The 7598-nt window shown below is 56.1% G+C and overlaps 1 pseudogene; it reads left to right on the forward strand.

The window, feature by feature from the left end:
* The first annotated feature begins 848 nt into the window (after positions 1–848).
* LOC119350423 lies at positions 849–1682 on the forward strand (annotated as a pseudogene).
* The last annotated feature ends 5916 nt before the right edge of the window (positions 1683–7598 follow it).

A 7598-nucleotide genomic window follows, 5' to 3' on the forward strand; every position in this document is an offset into this window, starting at 1 on the left:
GGGCGTCGGGGGTGCGGAGGGGCGGCGGGCTGGCGGCGGCGGCGGCGGGATCGGGGGAGGGCGCGGCGTGGGGATGAAACTTCCCTCCCGCGCGAGGGTGGAAGAGGAGTGCGGGTTGGGGGGAGTTTTTTCTCCCAACCCTCACTTCTACAGGTTGGGAAAATGTTTGCGGGTTGGACCTCTAAATTTTTTACGTGTTGGAGGGTTTAGGGGTTCTACTCTACGGCTTTTTTTCGACGAAAACAGTAAAAAAAAAGTAGTTATTTTTAGAGGTTTGAGGGTTTGAGGGCTCTACTAGACTTGCTATGAGGAAACCCCGCATGAGCGATTCCTTCGTCGGTAAGTATATGTATATGTGTTTTAATTTCGGCTAATCTCGAGTTATTATTTTAAATAGTAAGGATCATTGCTTCTTCTGGATCGACATAGTCTTTCTGAAGAGAAAAAGGACAGCTGCATGCATGCGTACTCGTATTATTTGATTTATTATTTCGCCAAAGGCATTGTCGTCTTTCTGCTGCCTCGCACATGCAGACCTCCCTCCTCGGTTTACATACACTGCAGATGAAAACTACCCGCATTTTCTTAAGAAATCCCTCCATATTGTTGCATGTGACACCAACAACTGAAGCATCCATTGCTCGATTAGATCAGAAAGGAATTGGCTTTTGGCTGTCCGTCCGAGCCGACACTCTTCAGTTAAGTACTAGCAGATCCCAGTGCGGACTGCTTGCGGAGCTCCAGTGCGACGCATAGCTAGCTAGCTACTCGATCGATCTGCAAGAGCTTGTTGATCGGTTGTTGGTTGCTCACTTGGATTGGATCTCGCACGACACACGCGTGCCCTCATGGCGGACCTGGTCTCCGACGTGCTCCTGTCCTTCTTCTGCTGCTGCTTCTACCCTCCCGGGGGGCACCACGACACGCGGCACTACCGCGGCCACCCGGCGGGCAGAAGCTCCGTGCATCATCACCACCACGGCGCCGCGGGTCGTACGGTGGCCATCGGAGCAGACCGGCCCTGTCTCTCCAGGTTCACCCGCGTGCTTGTTTTTTCGTTTCTTTGCATTTCCATCCCGGTGGAAACCGACCGATGGCCGGCCGCCGGCAAGCTACCTGACCGGCACAAAACTTGCATGTATGCAGACGGTGGAGCTCAAGGTCCGGATGTGCTGCGACGGCTGTGAGCGAGCCGTGATGCAGTCTCTCGTGAACCTCCGAGGTGTGGACAGCGTGGAGGTGGACGCGGGGACGGGGAAGGTGAGGGTGACGGGGTACGTGGAGCGGGGGAAGGTGCTGCGGGAGGTACGGCGCCGGAGCGGGAAGAAGGCGGAGTTCTGGCCGAGCGGCGGCACGCCGCTGCGCTTCGCGTCTCCCGGGGGCTGCTTCGGCGGCGGTTGCGGCGAGCCCTACCGCGACACCTACAGCTACCACCGACGCGGCTACGGTGATGGTGGTGATCGTCACGGCCGCACCCGCAGGTCTGCTCGTGGCGGCGACGCCGTCAGCAACATGTTCAACGACGATGATGTCAACGCGTGCGCCATCATGTGACGGCTTGACGAGGATATTTGTGGCAATACTTACGTGCTGACGTTTCATGCTGGCTCTAGTTTTCGTGGAGATTTTAGTGAATCTGATCTCCTCGCCGCATGCAAATGTATTACTCCCTCCAATTTGTACTAAAGCAACTACAAGTAATATGTCGGAGGGATTATGTTATCTTTTTTTTTTTGCTGCTCTCGGATACACGGAATTGCTTAAGATAAAGATATAATCACGAGTATAGTACAGTTGCTCCGTGGGTGTTGGAACATGAAGGCGAGGCCACATGCTGTGGGAGGGGCAGGGGTCTGGTGGCGAGAAGCAGGGTACTATGGTGAGGAGAGAAAGACGGGTGCGTGGCACCTTGTTTTCACCGACGCGGGATGGTCGGGGCATTTTGAAGGCGAACCTATAAATCTTCTGTAACTGTTTAGATCGGGTTGTCTGTGTTGAATATAAGTGTTGTGCATAACTGTGTATTGGACCCATCTCCTAGTTGCCTTGTATAGTTAAGATCGTGACCCATCTTTGTACATCATATATATGTGCATTTGCACATGAGAAATACATCGTGCAATTCATACATCATACATGGTATCAGTTTTCGGGTTCTAACCCTAGCTTCCGCCCTCCGCGCCGCACCGCCGCCCGCGCGTCTCCCCGCGCCCGCCACCGCCGCTTCTTCCTTTCCCTGCCGCCGCGCTCCCCCTTTCCTACCCGCGCTGCCGCTTAAAACCTCCTGCCGCCGCGCCGCCCAACTCCCTCAGCCGCACCCGAGCGCCGCCGCCACCCTACTCCCTCCCACCCGCCGCTCCCTAGCCGCTGCTGGCCCCGACCGAAACCCTCCCCGAGCGCCACCGCTACCCCAAGCCGACCCTCCGCCGCCACCCGCACTAAACCCTAATCCACACCACGCCGAGCCAACCCTAGCCACCATGTCGTCTGTCACGTCCTCTGCGTCCACCAGCTCCAACCCATTCGCCAACGCGAACCCTCCCGATGTCAACGACATCCGCAACCTGAACATCTACGAGCGGGTGCCGGTTCGTCTCTCCCAGATGGACTCCTCCTACTACACGTGGAAGACGTATTTCTCCCTCGTGTTCCGGGAGTACCACCTCGTTGATCACATGGACGGATCCATCAACTCCAGCCTCGTCCCCGAGTTTCATGACTGGTCCACCATCGACACCACGATCATCCGGTGGTTCTTCCTCACCATCTCGCCGGACCTCTTTCAGACGGTCGTGCAGGACGGTGACGACGCCCACGCCGTGTGGACCAAGCTGAACGGGCTCTTCACCGACAATCAACTCCAACGTCGTGTTTTTTTTGCAGCAAGAGTTCTTTGGGCGCCACCAGGACAACTTCTCCATCGACGACTACTGTCACCGTCTCAAGACTCTTGCTACCGAGCTCCGCGATATTGGCGCGAAGATCGATGATGACCTCCTCCTCAGCACACTCACCGCTGGCTCAACGAGGACTTCGGCAACGCCGCGGCGAACCTCACCCTCAATCCCCGAGCCTCCTTCGCCAAGTTCGTTGCGTACCTCCGCTTGGAGGAGCGGTGGATGAAGCAGGTGAAGGCGTGGGCCATCCACACCGTCCTCGCCGCCGGCACCATTGGCGGCGGGCCCCCGATGCCTCCCGCTGCCCCGGCCGCGCCGCCTCAACCGCTCCATCAGGCGCCGTACCAGGCGCCGCCGCCGCCGTACCCGGCACCCGAGCAGCCGGGGCTGCTCCCCTCCCCGTACGGGCTGCCCGCCCCTCCCGTCGGTCGATGCCGCGGGGGCCGGCGCGGTGGCCACCGTTGTGATTAGCAGCAGCAGCAGCAGGGCGCCGGCCAGCCTCGTCAGCGGCAACAGCAGGGCGCCGGCTACAACCCATGGACCGGCGTTGTTCATGCCTACACCATGCCGGTCCCCCAGGCCCCTGCGCCGACGCTTCCCGTGTCGCGCCCGCCAGCGCATCAGGCGTACTATGCGGCTCCGCAGCCCTATGGAGGGTACCCACCGCCGCAGCTGAGAGGCAGTTATGGCCTCCCGATGGCGCCTCCATCCCCCTCACCGGCGCTGCCGTCGGCGCCTTGGGACCCGGGGCTCCTCTCCGCGCTGCACACCGCCCCTACGCCGAACAACTACACTGTACGCGGTGATTGGTACATGGACACCGGGGTTACGGCTCACATGTTTGCTCATCCTGGTAATCTTGCCTCCTTCACTCCCGTCACCACCGACCGCCGCATCATTGTCGGCTACGGTTCCACACTTCCTATCACACACGTCGGGCACACTTCTTTTCCTTCTAATTCCACACCTTTATCTTTGTCTAATATACTTGTGTCTCCTCGTCTTATTAAGAACCTTATTTCCGTTCGTTGTTGAACCGTACCGTGACACTTACAGCTACCACCGACGCGGCTACAGTGATGGTGGTGATCGTCACGACCGCACCCACAGGCCTGCTCGTGGCGGCGACGCCGTCAGCAACATGTTCAACGATGATGATGTCAACGCGTGCGCCATCATGTGACGGCTTGACGAGGATATTTGCGGCAATACTTGCGTGCTGGCGTTTCAACTGGCTCTAGTTTTCGTGGAAATATCATGAATCTTGTTGTACGATGAGATTGTAGTGAATCTGATCTCCTCGCCGCATGCAAATGTATTACTCCCTCCAATTTGTACTAAAGCAGCTACAAGTAATATGAATCGAAGGGATTATGTTTTTTTTTGCCGCTCTCGGTTACACGGAATTGCTCAAGAAAAAGAAATAATTACGAGTATAGTACAGTTGCTCCGTGGGTGTTGGAACGTGAAGGGTATCTCTAAGGCGGATCCGTAAACCTCCCATAACCGTTCGGACCCGGCTATATGGACCCCGGAAGCCATCCAACTCCGATCTATGTCTGTCCGTAGAGTGGTCTGGACGCGATTTCTCCTGCAAACCAGAGAAAAAAGTGGGAGAGGTTTGTGGGAGTCCGGACCGCTCCCAAGCTTGCTTCTGACCGCCCTGGCCCACCAAAGAACCCCTCCCTACTCCAGCACGCGCTCCCGCCCGGCGCCAGTTGTTCGCATTCATGCCGCTGTAGAGCGCGATGCTCCGCATTGAAAACGACTCTGGGCGGAAGCGACCTCTCACTGCCTCCGTCATTGAAGCGGCGTGCTGGCCGAGGGCGCTGCACGCCCGGCTGAACGCTCCTTCTCGCCTCATTCATACGCCCCATTAACCAAGCGTGGAAGCCGAGAAACCTACTCTGCCACATGTCCGTTCATCAGCGGGCCGGCATGAAACGCAACGCCGGCCGAGTTCCTACCGTCCGACCTCTATTTAAACGAGGGAAGACGCCGGGAAAGAACCACACCCCTCCGCCGCTCCCCCAATGTCCTCCTCCACTACTCTTCCGATGGCTTCCGAAGAGCAGTTCTCCGGCATACAAGCCAGCTGGGTGGCCCGCCGAGCCCGCCAGATACGAGCGAGGCAGCTCGCTGCTCCACCTTCCATGCCTCACCCGATGAAGCAAGTTGCCGCCCCAAGCCGTCGCATGGTTCAGCAACTCGCCGCTCCAAGGCCACTCGATGAGGAGTGCGAGGGATTCCTGGATTAGGGGGTATCCGGATAGCCGGACTATATACATCGTCCGGACTATTGAAGCGTGACGATACAAGACTGAAGACTTCGGCCCGTGTCCGGATGGGACTCTCCTTTGCGTGGAAGACAAGCTTGGCAATCCGGAGTTTCCTTCCTTGTAACCGACTCCATGTAAACCCTAGCCCTCTCCGGTGTCTATATAAACCGGATGGGACTCTCCTTAGAAGGCCGATCACAATTACAATCATACCATCATAGGCTAGCTCTTAGGGTTTAGCCTCTATGATCTCGTGGTAGATCTACTCTTGTACTACCCATATCTTCAATATTAATCAAGCAGAAAGTAGGGTTTTACCTCCATCGAGAGGGCCCAAACCTGGGTAAACATTGTGTTCCTTGTTTCCTGTTACCATCAGCCTAGACGCACAGATCGGGACCCCCTACCCGAGATCCACCGGTTTTGACACCGACATTGGTGCTTTCATTGAGAGTTCCTCTGTGTCGTCGCCGCAAGGCTCGATGGCTCCTTCAATCATCATCAACAACACGGTCCAGGGTGAGAGTTTTCTCCCCGGATAGATCTTCGTGTTCGACGGCTTCGCACTGCGGGCCAATTCACTTGGCCATCTGGAGCAGATCGACAGCTACGCCCCTGGCCACCAGGTCAGGTTCGGAAACTTGAATTACACGGCCGACGTTCGCGGAGACTTGATCTTCAACGGATTCGGGCCTGTGCCAGAAGCGCCGGGCAGTCACGACGAGCGCGGCTTAGAGCTGCTGTCGGACGATGCTCGAGATATCACCCCTGCCATAACCCCTGACCTAAACCTAGAGCAGGCTGCGTTTCCTAAGGAAGGAGGGATGGACCCCGCCCCGCAGGCCGCATACTCATCGGCAGTGGAGCCGAACACATGCCTCACCTCTGTGGAAGTCTGTGACTCCGGACCCCCGGACTCGTATCCGGTTGTTGGTCCCAGTCCGCGCACTCTCGAGCCAGCCGAGCCAGGTTGGGCCCCGGTGATGGAGTTTGCCGCCGCGGACATCTTCCAGCACTCGCCCTTTGGTGACATGCTGAACTCATTAAAGTCTCTCTCTTTGTCAGGAGGCTCTCGGCCGAACTATGTCCGGCTTGAGTGGGAAGCAGGCGACGAAGGAATTCGCTGCCCACCCACCACCCACTTCATTGCCATGATCGATGATCTAACCGATGTGATTGACTTCGACTCCGAAGACATCGACGGTATGGACGACGATGCGGGAGAAGTACAGGAACCACCGCTCATCGGGCGGTGGACAACCACCTCTTCATACGATATATATATGCTGGATACTCCAAAGGAAACTAATGGCGACGAGGCAACGGAGGATAACCCATTAGGGAAAAAAGCAAAGCATGGGCGTCGTCAATACCGCTCCAAGCCCCGCCACAGCAATACCGGCACAGAAGACGAAAACAATTCGGAGGGCGCCAAAGATGGATACAACCCCGATCAGCCTGCCTTCAAGCAGGCCGGACTGGCCACAGTAGGATACTTGGAAAGGGACAACTATACGCCCCCCTCCGAGGACGAGGTAAGTGTAACGCCCTCGATGCGGCTATAGCTCCCACGTGTCGAGGCACGACTTAGAGACATAACCGCATTGAAAGCAATGTCGCAAGTCAGGCAATCATTACAACACCCCATGTAATACATAATAAAAGGGGGAGATAACATAGTTGGCTTACACTCGCCACGTCACACCAGAGTACATAAATAACATCCATCAAACAAACACTCATGACCCGACTATGGTGCCAAAATAGAAAAGAACCCAACGTGCGACAAGGCCCTGAATCGATCCCCAACTAGGCACCACTACTGATCATCGGGAAAGGAAACATAATAACGCTGAGAGTCCTCGTCGAACTCCCACTTGAGCTCGTACTCGTCACCTGGAGCGAAATCACCTGGACCTGCATCTGGAGTTATAGTATCTGTGAGCCACAGGGACTCAGCAATTTCACACCCTCGCGATCAAAACTATTTAAGCTCATAGGAATGGATAAGGCAAATATATGTGGAGCTGCAACAAGCGACTAGCATATGTGGTGGCTAACTTATCCGCAAAAGAGAGCGAGAAGAGGAGGCAAGGCGCGAGCGAGAATCTAGAGGAACAACCTGCGCAAGCATAACTCCAACACCGTGTCCACTTTCCGGACTCCGCCGAGAAGAGGCCATCACGGCAACACACTCAGTTGATTCATTTTAATTAATTAAGGTTTTAGTTATCTACAACCGGACATTAACAAATTCCCATCTGCCCATAACCGCGGGCACAGCTTTCGAAAGTTCAATCCCTGCAGGGGGTCCCAACTTAGCCCATGACAAGCTCTCACGGTCAACGAAGGAATAGACCTCCACCCGAGACACACCGATCAGACTCGGCAACCCGGTACAACAAGACAATTCGACAGGTTA

The sequence above is a fragment of the Triticum dicoccoides genome, chromosome 1B, assembly GCF_002162155.2.
Source record: "Triticum dicoccoides isolate Atlit2015 ecotype Zavitan chromosome 1B, WEW_v2.0, whole genome shotgun sequence".
NCBI classification, from domain to species: Eukaryota; Viridiplantae; Streptophyta; class Magnoliopsida; order Poales; family Poaceae; genus Triticum; species Triticum dicoccoides.